Source organism: Podarcis pityusensis, assembly GCF_964106645.2.
Source record: "Podarcis pityusensis genome assembly, chromosome: 3".
NCBI classification, from domain to species: Eukaryota; Metazoa; Chordata; class Lepidosauria; order Squamata; family Lacertidae; genus Podarcis; species Podarcis pityusensis.
The window spans coordinates 112,008,817-112,025,724 of record NC_138026.1 but is presented as its reverse complement, the minus strand read 5'-3'; the positions used below and the strand labels follow the sequence as shown (position 1 = coordinate 112,025,724).

The window sequence follows — 16,908 nt, the reverse complement described above, 5'->3', positions numbered from 1 at the left end:
CGCTGCGAAGGGAGATGCTTGACACTTGCAACACCCTCCAAACGCTTTGGCGGTTCGTTTTCCCAGCAGTATCAGGCGACTCTTAGTCAGATCAAATGACTATTCTTACTGATCCGGTCTCGGGGACAACAACGCTTTCAAATGTAAAGTCATATCTCTTGTTACGTTTGCTTCATGGTACGTTTTTTCAGGTTGCGTCCCGCGGCGACCCGGAAGTACTGGAAAAAGGGTTACTTCCGGGTTTCGCCACTCGCGCATGCGCAGACACGCAAAATGATGTCACGTGCATGTGCAGAAGCGGCAAATCGTAACCTGCGCATACACAGATGCACAGGCGCGGGTTGCGTTTCAGGTTTGAACAGGGCTCCACAACGGATCCCGTTCGTGACCAGAGGTACCACTGTACTCCGATAAGAGATCAAGAAAACACCAAGGCAGAAATGTGTCCTACAACGAAAGAGCTCAGAACAACAACCGCCTTGTAAATAAGTTCAGACCGAGAGATCATGACTGCATTTGCACATACCTCTGAGCCATGGTTGAACATTATAAGGAGGCACCACGACAAAGGTAAAGAACCCCTGGACGGTTAAGTCCACTCAAAAGCGACTATGGCATTGTGGCGCTCATTTCACTTTCAGGCCAAGGGAGCCGGCGTTTGTCCACAGACAGCTTTCCAGGTCTTGTGGCCAGCATGACTAAACCATTTCTGGCACAACGGGACACCATGACGGAAACCAGAGCACCTTCCTGCCGCAGTGGTACCTATTAATCTACTTGCACTGGCTTGCTTTCAAACTGCTAGGTTGGCAGGAGCTGGGACAGATCAACGGGAGCTCACCCCGTTGCGGGATTCAAACCTTCCAATCAGCAAGCCCAAGAGACTCAGTGGTTTAGACCACCACGCCACGCGTGTCCCTACCGCAACAAACACCAAACTCACACAACACCCCCTCTTTCCGCCATGGCCGCAAGGAGATGTTTGCTTCCATTTTGGACTGACCACAGTTTGCTGTATTGCCTAGACCTGGGCCAGCATTTAGTCTTAGCTCTCTCTTCCCAATGATTTGCACTTCTGTGAGGGCTCTCAGCACCCGCTTGCTGTCACTGCAGGGGGTTGGACTAAATGACCGTCCGGGTCCCTTCCAACTTGACAATTCTGTCTTGTGTGTCGTCCACAAGCCACTCCAAAATAACTCACAATTCACATGAAATTTTTGTTTAAGGTTTTTGGCATAATTTTGGCCACAACTTTATTTAAATACATAAATGTGAGTGGTTGCTGAGGCATTGGTTACGACTATCTGTCCTTGCCCTGGGACAGAACTGACTTCCGGATTCCAGCCGAAGCCAGTAAGGGAAAACTATATTGGGGAGAAATGAAGCAGCAGCATTGGAGGGGTAGGCACTTACCCCTCCACCAACCAATTTTTTAACCAATGCCTAATTGCAACCTTGGGACGTGGGTGGCACTGTGGGTTAAACCACAGAACCTAGGACTTGTCGATCAGAAGGTGGCGATTCGAATCCCCGTGACGGGGTGAGCTCCCATTGCTCGGTCCCTGCTCCTGCCAACCTAGCAGTTCGAAAGCACCTCAAAGTGCAAGTAGATAAATAGGTACCGCTCTGGCGGGAAGGTAAACAGCGTTTCCGTGCGCTGCTCTGGTTCGCCAGAAGCGGCTTAGTCATGCTGGCCACATGACCCGGAAGCTGTACGCTGGCTCCCTCGGCCAATAAAGCGAGATGAGCGCCGCAACCCCAGAGTCGGCCACGACTGGACCTAATGGTCAGGGGTCCCTTTACCTTTACCATAACCGCAACCTTACATGTTGTGACTATTTGCTACGCAGTAGGCAAAAACCCAATGGCACAAGCCAATCAGCCAGATGGACAAAATTCCTACCAGGCCCCTGCCCCAGAAGCAGGCGACCCCATGACAGGCATAGCAAGGTCAAGCGCAAATCCCCAATTCAGGGAGGGTGGGCGGGTGATCCGGTGCACACAGCAAAAGAGGACGCTTGAAGCTGCGTGACAAGTATTTAAAACCTTGGGCCCAGCCCACAAATTGGCAACTTCAAAATCTCCCCAGAAACTCAACTGCCCAATCACAGCCTGCGGCCATCCAAACGGATCTGCCCGGCAACAGTGGGGTATCCTGCTAGACCCCACCGCAACACGTGCTTTCTATGAAGGAGAACACACTAGCCAGAGGCTTTCTTGCTAGGGATAATAGGAGATGAATTAAGAAAAGAGGATCGTAAATCATTTATGTACGCCACGACCACTGCTAGGATTCTAGTGGCCCAAAAATGGAAAACCCAGGAGATTCCAACTTTAATGGAGCGGCAGACAAAAATGTCCGAATATGTAGAATTGGCAAAAATGACTTATAAGTTTCGATACCAAAAGTAACAAAGTTTGAAGAGGTGTAGAGTAAATTTGTTGTGTACATACGGAATAACTGTAGAAGGGGTTGGACTCGATGGCCCTTGTAGTCTCTTCCAACTCTATGATTCTATGATTCTAAGCTTAAAAACTGTAGCAGGGTTAACATAAATCTTGTGAGGTGGACAGAGTGTAAATAAGAATCTGTAAGAGAGGGTGTTAATTGTGAAAGCCGAAGTAGGGAAGGAAGGAAGTCCGGGCGGGACAAAGCGCAGGGTAAATAAGAAGATACAAAAATGTTGAATGTAAAAGTTTATGTTTTATTTAATTTTGTTTTTGAAAATCAATAAAAAGCATTAAAAAAAAAAAAAGGAGAACACACTATGTGGGCTTCCCATAGGTATGTGGCTGGAGAAGAGGATTCCGGACGAGATGGGCCTTTGTCCTGATCCATACAGTAAAATAAAACAAATTTTACCTTGATACTCTTTTTTAATTTTATGCATCTCTTTGGGTGGGGGGACTTCGTCATGGTGCCCAACCACCTTAATCCAGCTCTTCCCTAATGCCATGTTAGCCGCCAGAGCTTTCGAACCTGGAACAAGGCATTGTCGAAGTAGTGAGCCGAGTTGTGCAAATCCACTCCCTGGCCAGATTCCACAGATGGCTGTGAGCTGGTGTAATCTCAGCTGGCAACTGTGAGCAGTTAACGAACCCTCTCACAGTGGTATCTGGGATTATGCTAAACACGGCAATTGCGTTGCTCTGTGGCGGATCGATCATGTGCCCGCGGAAGATCACAGAGCCGGAGAAGATCCCTTTGCACGGAAAACAGCCGCTCTCAAATGCACAAGATCGGCATTTGACTTCATTGACTTCTGCACATCATGAAGTGCCCTGTCTAAATTTGACGGCTTGTGCAGATAATAACTCAATCCACTCTAGCAGTATCTTGGAAATATATTTGTCAGCTTGGTTCATGCATATGCAGTTGCAATTCATTTTTCCTCAACCCACAGAAAGCATGCTTCAGACTGATGCTTGGCTGTTTGTGGAAATGGATACAAAATGTATTTTTATTTTATGTTTCTGAATGATAGTTCAGTCTACAAACATTTCGATAAGCCTTTGGCTTCCATTCTGTGAAGGGAGATCTCTTTGCCTCACCACACCACACCCCACAACAGCAAAATATTACTAGCAGTTCTACCACATTCTAAACAACTTTGTGCAACCATAGATATTATGGTTTTGTGTGCAGATAGCATCTCAAGATACCACAGGAGCCAGCGCTAAATCCTAAGCGGAAACAAATGCTCCCCAGATCTGAAAACCTTTCTGTCTTTCTGGCCTGTCACATTTCAAACATTCCTTGAATTGGGAAGCACCCCCTATGGACACTGTATATCATTTCCTGCCTTACGGGAAGCATCTCTTGAAATAATCTGAACATTTGCTGACTAACTTGTCCTAGTTTAGGTCTTCCACCCACAGGCACTGAACTGAACTGATTCACCCCTCCGCATAGCTTGTAGAGGCAGAAATACTGTTCCAAAGGAAAAAAATTAAGGAAGTGTTTTGAATCATAGAAGAGTTGGAGGCAGCCACAAGGATCATCTAGTCCAGGGATGTCCAACAGGTAGATCATGATCTGCCGGTAGATCACCGGACATCTGTGGTAGATAGTGAGACGCTTAGTGATTCCACCCCCATAGAAAGCTGTGCTGTTTCCGTGAGGCGAGGTCCGAGTCCAGACCGAGGTCGAGGGTGCAGTATTGAAGCCGTCCGTCAAAGCTGAAGCTAGGTCCAAGGCAGGGAGTCGGAGGAGGTCAGGAGATCCAGCAGGACAGGGTGCAGGCAGGAACAGGCTACCAACAATGTTGCTCCTGCAACTTGGGACTGGGGCTGGCTGGCTTTTATCTGCCCAGAGGCATAGGGCAGCCCTGGTCCACAGGTGACTCGCCTCTCCTGGCCTGGAGGCAAGCACACCTCCTGTGGGAATTTAGTTCCCTCCGTCTCTCTGCCCTGAGCCTCTTTAGCTCAGGAGAGGCTGGAGGGTTACCGGACCCAGAGGCAACCTCAGCTTCCCCTGACAGAGCTGGGAGAGGAGCACCTGCAGGAAATGGGTCCTTGATCACCTCCGGAGCCAGAGCGGATTCAGCTGGTGCCTGCAGCTGAGGATCTAGCACAGGTGAGGACCTTTCAGGGTCAAGCTCTAGCCACGGCTCAGCTGGTTCTGGACTCCTGTGCAGGCTGGGATTCCTCAGGTTCAGCCTCCAAGTCCGAATCCCAGGCCATCACAAAAGCTTTGGCTTACCTGTCAATAACAATGGGCAAATCACAGCCAGTATTTTTATAATGTGGGTAGATTACAGTCTCTTTGGAGTTGGACATGGCTGAATTCTAGTTCCACCCCATGCAAAGCAGGAATCTTTCACCCAACATGGGGTTCGAACCCGCAGCTCTGAGATTAAGATTCTCATGCTTTACCGACTGAGCTAGTGGGCGGTACTACCCCCTGGAAAGCAGTGGGATTACCTAGGGGGGACTAAGAGGCAAGGGGCTGCTGGACTTTGAAAAGCTGATATCACTAGATCAAGGACATCAGTTTTGAATTAATTAAACTAAATATTTTCCATTGGAATTTGAGTCAACATGCAATCGATTGTCACTGTTTCAAATTTTATCGTGCAGTTATCTTCCTTACTGGGTCATGCAAACCGCTATTCTGAATAAAGTTTTTTTTGTAGGGTGGGGTAGCGGGCACTGGGGGTGAGTTTGTGGAACCAAGGGGGGCATGGCCCAAAAATGTTTGGGACCTTCTGGTCTAATGCAATAATAATCAGTGTGTGAAGTAGGCTGAGGAAGTAAGGAGGAATCATGCATCCTTATGTTCCCCTACCCTCCAAAACAGGGGCTTGCAGAACAGGCTGGCTGCTGCCTGTTGGAACTGGTGGGGTGAAAAGCAGGGAGGTCAGCAGTAGGTGGCGCCAGAGCCAATGACAGGTGACACCTGCTCCGTCTAAATTCACCCTCCACCTCGTCTCTTCTGAGTTCTACATGAGACTAAAGATTCTGCACAGTGGCAGAATTGTAGTCAACAAGGTTAATCTGAGGTGCCATTCAGCACTGGGTTTAGAGTGCCACAGGTGGTTCCCCTGCACAGGGTGCCATGCCAAAGGTGCACACAATTGAGAAGGTCCATAATTGAGAAGATCCATTTGGGGGTGCCAGGTTTTGGCCTTGTTCAGGGCACCAAAGTCCGCCCCTGCACAATTATGGCTAATTGAAAACGGACAGCACCAACCCCTGGACTGGTTCGGGACTGACTGGGGTTGGTGAGGTAGCACCCTGTTTCTCCTCATGGACCACCCTCCACTGGCTGCGAGGGTGCACACCTGAGGGATGGGTGCTTCTCCAAAGTCTGCCCACCAAAAAACTGCCACCTCTTTCATCAGTTTTACCTCCCTCTGCCACCTTTAGGCAGGCGCCCTTGCTAGATTGTTTTTAGACGTCTGCCAAAGGCCTTTTTATTTCAGCAAGCCCATCCAGACATAAAATTGGACAGTTTATTTATTTGTTTGCAAATCCGTGTAGCTTTATTGGCAAGTGAACATGCTTAACAAGCAATCTCTTTCATCAGATTCTAATCTGTGTTTCATCCTTGGTTATCTTGTGTGTGTGCATTCCTTGCTTTCTAATGGCCTTGTGGATTTGGGCTGCTTCTGTGTCAGTAATTGTACTGTGTATACCGCCTGGAGGGTTTTATGATTGAGAGGTAGATATATCTTTCTCATTATAATAAATATATTAATTAAAGTCCCCACCCCCCCCAAAAAGCCTTACGTGGGACATGAGAAAGGGGAGGCAGTGAAGGCAGTGGTAGGAGGGCCATCACTTCCCTGCCAGAGAGAGCAAGGGAGGAAAGACTGCATCTCCCAGGATGCCTTAGTGCGAACGTGACTCTTAATTCCACCCATTCTCCCCAAGGGCATGATGGGACATGTAGTCACCATTCATTCCCCAACTCTGCCAAATGAACTGGAACCCTCTGTGTTGCCTTCATCAACTCTGCAAGGAAAAGGTGAGACGTGATGGGACAGGTGACCAGGATGATGTTGAGGATGTTGAGCATACCATCCAACTTTTCGAGGACGCATTCTGTTAGGATATTTCCGTTCCACCTTAAAAGGGAGCAGGCTTTGAGAGTCACAGAGTCTGCGCATGTCCTGTTCACAGGATGTTTATGCTTGCTGTTTCCTTTCGATTTCAGTCGGGTCGAGATGCTGACTCAGAACGGTCATGTTTTTCTTTGTTCTGTTCAACGCTAAATAAAGTCTGTAAATAAGCTCTTCTGCTCTTCTGCGGTGCAAGTTTTCTGGCTGTGTTTCTGCTGATAAAGGATGTGCACGAGCCTGGAATGTGGCAGTCTATTTCCAAGGCTTCGTGTCGCTAATTGCTGGATCTGCGTGGCTACAGAGATCGATGGACGTCCGGCAGCCGGCATGGGGGCTCAGATGGACGCTATCTCCCTGGCAGTATCCCAACAACAAGGTTATGGGCCCAGATTCACAGCACCTACAGGAGAGTAAAGCTGCAACAGACTGCGTCTGAGAGGTATGTCAAAAGCGAAAGAGAGGTTTTTCTCTGTTTACCTCGGAAGGAGCCTTTGGAACTCCGGCAGATTAATGGCTCTGGAAGCCAAGCCAGAGAGTTCGTGATTAATGAGCTGCCAAGATAAGAAGTCTTTGAAGGCATAAAGAGACTCCCGGCTCAAAGGAAAAGCTGAAATTGAGTTTTTCCAAGCTTCACAGGCCACTCACTGCCCTAAGTTACATGGGCAGAATTATGAAACCTGGGCAAAATGGTGTGAATCTTTGCTGCGTCAGTTTGGGGTGTGGCATACCGTATCTGAGCCCCCCCCCAGTTCCTCTGACAGAGAAATGGAAAGCCGATGATTCGAAGGCGATTGACGTAATCGTCTTGTCCGTCTCTCTGGAGGAAATAAAGATGCTAGCTGGCAATCTGACTGCACGAAAGATGTGGCATGCTTTGAAGATAGCCCATTTGCCAGTCATCCCAGCCCAGAGTTTGACTGCATCGGAGGTCCTAGCTGTTTCCCAGAATGCGAGTGAATGCAGGGATGCTGAGGGCACCGGTTGCAAGCTGCAGGGGGAGCTGACCGTCACGTCATCCCAGGCAGCATTCCAGCCTCCAGGGGGAGCCAAGGAGTCGGCAGCTGAGAGCTCTGGTTCTCGTGGGAACCAAGGTCATCGTCTTTGCAGAGGCCGGAAGGCCAGAGGTAAACAAAGACAGATGCCTGCAGATGGCCAGAAGCAGAGGGAGGGTGAAGAGCCCGCGCCAGGGAAAAACAAAGCATTGTTTGCTGGCACAGCTTCACCAAAGGCTAAAGGCACGTCTGCTGACCAGAAGCAGGGGGGCAAGCTGCAAAAGCCCACGCCAGTGGAAAACAAGGTTATGTTTGCTGGCACAGCTTCACCAAAGGCTAAAGGCACGTCTGGTGGCCAGGAGCAGCAGGGGGCAAGCTGAAAAAGCCCACGCCGGTGAAAAACAAGGGTTTGCTTGCTGTAAAGACTGCTCCAACAGCCAAAGGCAGATTTATTATCGATTCAGGTGCGACCCGCCACGTCACGAAGGATCGCCACCTGTTTATCTCCTTCAAGCCTCAGGAAGGTGAGATCCACCTGGCTGACGGAAGGACGTTGCAAATCGCAGGAGAAGGGACTGTGAAACTTGCAAGTCTGCACACTACCATCAGTAATGTACTTTATGTTCCAGGCGCTGCTAGCAACTTGCTAAGTGTCCCACAGCTTACTGGGCGTGGTTTTCAGATTTCCTTCAAGAGGAGCGTCTGTGTCATCAGTAAAGGCAAAGAGGACTATTTGCATGCAAAGTTTATGGATGGTTTGTTCCATATAACTTATGATGACACTGCTGTTGTATCTAATGCTGATTCTTGTTGTGTTGCACAAACTAACAAAGTTCTTCATGCAGGTTGCATTCACGATGTGCATCGAAAGTTTGGTCATCTCTCTTGGAAGGCACTGGCCAAGATGCCAGAGGTGGTTGAAGGTTTGAACATCAAACCCTGTAAATTTCACATGAAATGTGTATCTTGTGCAGAGAACAAGGTGAAGGTTGCTCCAAAAGGCAAGGAGTCTAGCAGGCAGGCTTCCAAGCCCTACCAGCTAGTGCATGCGGACCTGGTTGGTCCACTTACGCCCTCTTTAGGGGGAGCAAGGTACTTCATGGTTCTAATTGATTCTTTTTCCAGGTACATTCATGTGTTTTTGCTCGAACAGAAATCGCAAGCGTTCCCGAAGTTTAAGGCATTCTGTGCTTGGTTGGAGAATGCCCACGGCAAACGTATCGGTTGTTTGTTTACCGATCGAGGCGGGGAGTTCACTTCTCAGCAGTTTGAAGCTTTCCTGACTGAGAAGGGAATCCAGCATGACATGTCAACGCCCAGATCGCCATGGATGAATGGGCTTGCGGAGCGAGCAAATCAGACATTGCTGCAAGGAATGAAAACCTTGTTGCATGATGCCAATCTCCCTGATAAGTTTTGGGGGGAAGCTTTGGGGAATTTGGTTTACACCTTTAACCGCAGATTGTCATCACCCATTGGCTGTACCCCCTATGAGAAGATGTTTGGCAAGAAACCCAACACCAAACACATGAGAATTTTTGGTTCTGACATGTGGGTACACTCCCCACAAACCAACAAGCTTGGGAAGCGTGGGGCACATGGTTTGTTCATGGGGTACGAAAAAGGTGCATACAGGGTATGGATGACTAACTCTAAGTCCATTAAGTTCACAAGGAGTGTTGAGTACAATCCTAAGTGGGGGGGAAATGTGGGAATTTTCCAGAGTTACCCAGAGGAGGATGAAGGTGATGTCAAGCAAGCAGCTAAAGCTGAGGAAGCTGCTGAGGATGAGGATGAGGATGAGGATGAGGATGAGGATGATGATGATGATGATGATCAGAGTTCGGATTCCAGTTCAGTGGGCGGTGCTGCTGCTGGTGTCAGTGACAGTGATGACACAGCAGACTACCAGAGCGCAAAGGCCTCAGTCAGACCATCTGATGCGTCTGACAATGAACTGGAAGAACCACTGTTCACCATTGGTCAATTTTCTCCTAAGAAAGAGGAGATGAGTCCAGAAGACTTGCGTCTAGTACGTAGGTCTGAAAGGGCGACCAAAGGCAGACCTCCAAAGAGGTATGCTGATGAGTTTGCTAAGACAGCAACTGCTGTTCTTAGTAGCTCAGAGAAGGTGTGGGAACCTTCAAGCTTCAAAGAGGTTCAGGAGTTAACCTCTAAAGATGCTGAGCCTTGGCTTAATGCCATGAAGGCTGAAGTTGATTCCTTGAACAGGAACCAAACTTGGGAACTGGTACCGGTAGTCCCAGGAATGAGACTGGTTGGCAGCAAATGGGTCTTCAAGGCCAAGACAGACCAGAATGGCAAGGTAGTCAGACACAAAGCCAGATTGGTTGCCAGAGGTTTTTCACAGGTACCAGGACAGGATTACCATGAGACCTACTCTCCCACCGTCAAATATGAGAGCATTCGGCTGATGCTCAAGGTCGCTGCGGAGGAGAAACTGCATGTTTCCCACCATGACATTAATACAGCTTTTTTGTACGGGATTTTGGGGGAGGAGCTGTTTATGCTTCCACCTGATGGGATGGAGATACAGAAGGGAATGGTCTGTAAACTGCGGAAATCCTTATATGGTCTCAAGCAGAGTGCCAGGTGTTGGAACACAAAACTCACTGAGACGTTGCTTTCTCTAGGTTTTCACCAGGGCAAAGCTGATCCATGTGTGTTTGTCAAGGAGGAGGGGCAAAACAAACTGTATTGTTTATGTTTTGTTGATGATCTTCTGATGTTTTGGAAGAATCAGGCTTTTTACCAAAGCACCCTAGCTCAGCTGAAGGAGCACTTTGACATGAAGGATCTTGGTGAGGTATCCAACTATCTTTCTCTGCAGGTGGAGAAGGACCAAGCAGGTAATTTTCTGGTACACCAAACACAGAAAATTGCTGATGTGTTAACCAGGTTGAATTTGGTTGATGCAAACCCAGCAGACACACCGATGGTGACAGGTTACCAGGTAGACAGTACTGCTGAAGCGTTTTCTGACACAACGCTGTACAGATGCATTCTAGGCAAGCTGAATTTCATTGCCAGATGTTCAAGACCTGACATAGCTGTAAGCTGTAATCTGCTTAGCAGACATGCCAACAATCCTACGATTCAGGATTGGAAAGCTCTGAAGCGCATAGCCCGCTATTTGAAAGGGACTATGCACTACAGGCTGAGGTTCACCAGTCAGAAGACTGGAGGTCTTGAAATCTTTGCTGATGCAAGTTTTGGAAGTGACACCACGGATGGTACAAGCACTTCTGGAGTATGCTACATGTACAACCACTGCCTGTTTGACTGGTTGTGCAAGAAGCAGACGACAGTGAGCCTAAGTTCCTGTGAAGCAGAACTCAATGCCCTGTCATTTTCACTCATGGATTGTGAATGGTTGATGCAACTGTTTAAGGACATCGGGGTTTCTGTGAAATGTCCTGTACAAGTGTATCAAGACAATAGATCTTGTTTGGCTTTGCTGAACTCCGAGAGTTGCAAGCAAAGAACCAAGTACTTGCAGATTAAGCTACATCGTGCAAGGGAGTGTATTCAGAAAGGACTGATTCAGGTGTCCTACATGCCAGGAAATGAAATTCCTGCTGATCTGTTGTCTAAAGTTGTTAACAAAGAACAACTTAAGGTTTATGTACAAAGGTTGCAATTGGGTTGAACCACAGGTACTACAGGTTACACGGAAAGGGGGAGGATGTTAGGATATTTCCGTTCCACCTTAAAAGGGAGCAGGCTTTGAGAGTCACAGAGTCTGCGCATGTCCTGTTCACAGGATGTTTATGCTTGCTGTTTCCTTTCGATTTCAGTCGGGTCGAGATGCTGACTCAGAACGGTCATGTTTTTCTTTGTTCTGTTCAACGCTAAATAAAGTCTGTAAATATGCTCTTCTGCTCTTCTGCGGTGCAAGTTTTCTGGCTGTGTTTCTGCTCATAAAGGATGTGCACGAGCCTGGAATGTGGCAGTCTATTTCCAAGGCTTCGTGTCGCTAATTGCTGGATCTGCGTGGCTACAGAGATCGATGGACGTCCGGCAGCCGGCATGGGGGCTCAGATGGACGCTATCTCCCTGGCAGTATCCCAACACATTCCCATGTGAGTCATGTGACCCGCTCCACACTCTCAACTCAGAAAACGTGATGGGGGGGGGAATCTTGTGAGGCACCCCAAAAATGCTTTTCTCAGGGTGTAAGAGCACGCAAGATCTCGGCACCCAACATGGTTGCCACAATCTCACACAGAAAAATGGGCTGTCCTTTTCCCCCAGGGCACTTGGGAGGTATGTATAAAGGACCCCTGACCGTGAGGTCCAGTCGCGGACAACTCTGGGGTTGTGGCGCTCATCTCGCTTTACTAGCCGAGGGAGCCGGCGTTTGTCCGCAGACAGTTTTTCTGGGTCATGTGGCCAGCATGACTAAGCCGCTTCTGGCGAACCAGAGCAGCGCATGGAAACGCTGTTTACCTTCCCGCTGGAGCAGTACCTATTTATCTACTTGCACTTTGTGCTTTCGAACTGCTAGGTTGGCAGGAGCAAGGACCGAGCAACGGGAGCTCACCCCGTTGCAGGGATTCGAACCGCCAACCTTCTGATCGGCAAACCCTAGGCTCTGTGGTCTAACCCACAGCGCCCCCCGCGTCCCATATGTATAAAGGAAAAAGGACCCCTGACTGTTAGGTCCAATCACGGACGACTCTGGGGTTGCGGCGCTCATCTTGCTATACTGGCCGAGGGAGCCGGCGTACAGCTTCCGGGTCATGTGGCCAGCAATCTCATGCAGAAAAATGGGATGTCCTTTTCCCCCAGGGCACTTGGGAGGTTTGTATATGTCAGGCATAAAATGGCCAGTCGAAGGAACATTGCACAGGATAGAACGGGGGGAAGTTGGAAATCACAATGCTTCTGAATACCAGTTGCTGGAATCCACAGGAGGCGAGAGCGGTCTTGTGTTCAAATCCTGCCAGAAAGTTTCCCACGGGCATCTGGTCGGTCCCTGTGAGAACGGGATGCTGGACTAGACTGGTCATTGGCTTGATCCAGCAGACCCTTCTTACTTTCTGGAGTTAAAGGGCTTATTGCCTCCATACATTTTTATCAACCAGAAACAACTGTGAGTGCAAAACAGCCCACCTCCATCCTCTTTAATGTAGTCGATAGTATTTCCAAAAGGGAAGCAGTCCTCCCAGCCTGGTGGTCGAACAAGTGCCTGAACAACACACCCAACCAAATGGTAGATTGTGCGCTGTGGCAGTTTAAAACAAGTGGGAGCTGCAGCAAAATGTTGCTGTGTGGAATTCAGGGGTTTCAGCCACTCCATTCCGTTCCCCCTCCTTTTTCCTGGTTTTTTGTTAGCATTCCATGGCTATTGAACATACTCCCTGAGCTCCATGTCTCTTTGTGCCCCCCCCCGCCCCAAAAAACTTATTGCCCTTTCCGCAAACATTGAGGTTCCCCTGAGTCTATACGTGGGTGGTGGTGCTGTTATGGCAATGTAAGGAACGGCACTCACTGCCTGAACATTGGAAATAGAAGCGATCTTTCTTTCTTTCTTTCTTTCTTTCTTTCTTTCTTTCTTTCTTTCTTTCTCTCTCTCTCTCTCTCTCTCACACACACACACAAAGGTGTAGCCTGCAGAGCTTTTGATGTCGCAGATACTGCATCAGGAACTGATTGGATAATAATCAGGCACCATCAGTTCCTAATGCATTGCCTTCAGCATCTAAACGAGCATCAGCAAAATTCTCAAATTAACCCGTCCAGCTATAGTACAGATGCCCCCACTTGGTGGTTTATTTTATTTTTTGTAAGCCAGTTCCAGAAAAAGGTCTGATACCCCACCAGTATTTTGCTCAATGCAGAATGCCAAGCAAGTAACATACCTGTTTTCTGCAGCTTTCCCGGGCATTGGGTCCTTGGTGACGCATATTGTTTGCTGTTCAGAAATGATTGTTCAGGATCGTGGTGGCGGTAGGATCCCAGTACACAATCCCATTGTTAATACTGTTTGTGCTTTCCAATCTTCCAGGGCGGCCATATTGCTTCGTTTCCAACCACTGCACCTCCCATCACTTCCAGCCGACATCCTGTCACTTTTTATAAGACCGTCTTTCTCCATATGAACCTCCCTGGACTCTGAGATCAACCTCTGAGGCCCTTCTTTGTGTGCCTCCTCCATGAGAGGTCCAGAGGGTGGCAACACAAGAACGGGGCCTTCTCTGCAGTGGCTCCCCATTTGAGAATGCTCTCCCCAGGGAGGCTCACCTGGCCTCTTCATTATACACCTTTAGGTGCCAGGCAAAAACCAGGCTTTGGGTTGATTGACATCTGATGCCCTTTCGTATGTGTTGTGGGAGGGGGAATTATTGTTTTGTTGTTGTTCGTATTTTTATATTGTAATTTTATTTTGCGGACCACCCTGAGCTCTACAGAGGAGGTGCTTTATGCAAATATTAGTATTATACCATAAATTAGGGCTGCTTAATCTGGGTTTTCCCAGGGAATTGCTCAGCAAAATGGCATTTGGGCAGATTTTTGCTGAATCCGCAAAATGTCTGGGAAAATCTGGACAACCACTTTGTCCAGATTTTCACTTTGGGGGATATGGCAACCCTGCCACAAATGCTCCAGTTTATTTCTTTGTCACACTTTTGATGTGCTAAAGTGCAAGAGTGCCTCTCCAGACAGCAATAATGCGCTAACATTGGGGAAGGATAGCAGAAGGACTAATAAGGCAGAATGATATGGCGATGGTCCAGTATAAGTCCAGCACGAATACACTATTATTGCATCAAAGAAATACTGCAGAATGTACCAGTCTCGAGGGGTGCTTTAAATATATGGCCTCTTACTTCTCATGAAAGGTCCCTTACCTTTCCCGCCCCGACCTAGCCACAGTGATCCATGCGACGGTCACCTCCAGGCTTGACTACTGTAATTCGCTCTATGCGGGGCTGCCCTTGAAGCTGTCCCAGAAACTCCAGCGGGTGCAGAATGCTGCAGCGAGGCTCCTCACGGGGTCTCTGCCATGGGAGCATGTTCACCCAGTGCTTTTCCCGCTGCACTGGCTCCCGGTGGAGTACAGGGTCAGATTTAAGGTGCTGGTTTTGACCTTTAAAGCCCTTCACGGCCTAGGACCCTCGTACCTAAGGGACCGCCTCTCCCGGTATGCCCCACGGACAGCCTCAAAGTCCATAAATAGCAACACCCTAGAGGTCCCGGGCCCTAAGGGAGTTAGATTAGCTTCAACCAGAGCCAGGGCCTTTTCAACACTGGCTCCGGCCTGGTGGAACGCTCTGCCTCATGAGACCAGGGCCCTGCAGGATCTGATTTCTTTCTGCAGGGCCTGTAAGACAGAGTTGTTCCGCCTGGCCTTTGGCTTGGAGCCAATTTGATTCCCTCCCCCTCTTTCTTTTTCCTTTTTCCTTTCTCCTCCTGTGATGAGGCTGCATTTTAACATTTTAATGTTTCAATATTTTAATGTTGTATTTTAATCTTGTTTTTAAGTTGTATTCATTCAACTTGTTTTTATTATTGCTTGTTAGCCGCTCTGAGCCCAGCCTTGGCTGGGGAGGGCGGGGTATAAATAAAAATGATGATGATGATGATGATGATGATGATGATAATGACAATTGTGGTATCATGTTGGAGCCTCCTTGATGTAGCCCTTCCACATTCTGGGCTTCCAGAAGTCTTTTTTCAGATGTGCAATAAAAGAAGGCTGAATAAATGACAAAAAGCTCATTTGTTAACACTTTTGTTTTCCCGTCTTAAAGGGCCATCGGACAGAAATGCCTTTCTGAGCTTTATAAGGTGCCGACTGAAGACCGAGCTGGAGGCCACACGACATCGCCTCTCTCCACTGACTGCCCATCGGATGTTATTTGCATGCTAGCATCATATTCCAGTAAGGGTATGAAATAAGTTACACCCAAGAAGTTTGCTCTTGGGACGCCCCATCGGAGATGCTCGCTGATGAGTAACTGGCCTTTTAAGGCCGGAGACCTCCCCTGTTGTGTTGAAGCTCTGTCCCATTTGGCCTTGGGTTTGAGCAGATCCGCAGCCCTGTCTTTAAACCCCTCTAATCCAATCCTTCCGGGAGCTGCAACTTATTGCCTAAACCAGAGTTGACCTACTCAGAAACGCATAGCTCAGGGCTGACTCACACAGGCTGCTCCGAGGGAGCTGTCACTCAAGGGCCTTTGCACCGCGTAATGCTTCTCATATGGCCGGAGACAAAAAATCCCTGGTCCTCAGCCTGAGATTGCCTTCAGATCAATAGTCCTGAGCTCCGCGGGCTGCATTCCTTCCTGGGAAAGCATCCAGGAGCCTCATGCTAGCAATGGAAGGGGTCTGGGGCAAAACAGTGAAAGGTCATGTTACCTCTGAACAAATGGGCGAGTTTCTACACTCATACACGAACCCTCTCTGTCCTTTGGCTAAGCGAGCAACAGGTACTATCACAGTTCAGAGACTGGTGTGATATTCAGAGCAGTGCTCCTCAAACTTGGGTCCCCGGCTGCTGTTGGACTACAACTCCCATCATCCCCTGGCCACTGGTCCTGCTAGCTAGGGATGATGGGAGTTGTAGTCCAACCATAAGTGGAGACCCAAGTTTGAAGAACACTCCTCAAACTTGGGTCCCCGGCTGCTGTTGGACTACAACTCCCATCATCCCCTGGCCACTGGTCCTGCTAGCTAAGGATGATGGGAGTTGTAGTCCAACAGCAGCTGGAGACCCAAGTTTGAAGAACACTGGTTGAGAGTGTCAGACTAGGACCTGGGAGATCAGGATTCAAATCCCCACTTAGCCATGAGACTCACCTTGGCCCCAGTCAATGCCTCTCAGCCTTACAGGGTTGCTGTTTGGATTAAATGAGGAGAGGGAAAATCCTTTAACCCCACCTTGAACTCCTCGGAGGAATAGGTGGGGTATAGATGTGAGAAATAAATAAATACACTTCCAAAAAATCAACCAACCAGAAGGAGGGTGTGATACAAGGCTGGTAAGAGGCATGGCATGGGGAGAGGGCATGTGACTCAGGAGTGGGTGTGGTCTGGGGAGGTGTCACCACAGGAAAAAAGCTGCCCCTTTTTACACGAGGCTTGGAGCAAGGGGCTTGCAGAAGAAAAGGGGAGAGGTCGGAACACCATGTGATGATGGCTAGAGCAGGCATAGGCAAACTCGGCCCTCCAAATGTTTTGGGGACTACAACTCCCATCATCCCTAGCTAACAGGACCAGTGGTCAGGCATGATGGGAATTGTAGTCTCAAAACATCTGGAGGACCGAGTTTGCCTGTGCCTGGGCTAGAGGAACCTGCATGCAAAGACCAGGGAGAATGGCTGGAC

At 48.7% G+C, this 16,908-nt stretch overlaps 1 long non-coding RNA gene across 2 annotated transcripts in view; it reads left to right on the top strand.

The window, feature by feature from the left end:
- The window catches only part of LOC308474753, an 86,109-nt gene extending 70,040 nt beyond the window's left edge, over positions 1 to 16,069 (top strand). For both annotated transcript variants that reach the window (XR_013984927.1, XR_013984928.1), the window contains exon 3: positions 13,587 to 16,069. This is a non-coding gene — a long non-coding RNA (uncharacterized lncRNA). The remainder of the gene's footprint in view (positions 1 to 13,586) is intronic.
- The last annotated feature ends 839 nt before the right edge of the window (positions 16,070 to 16,908 follow it).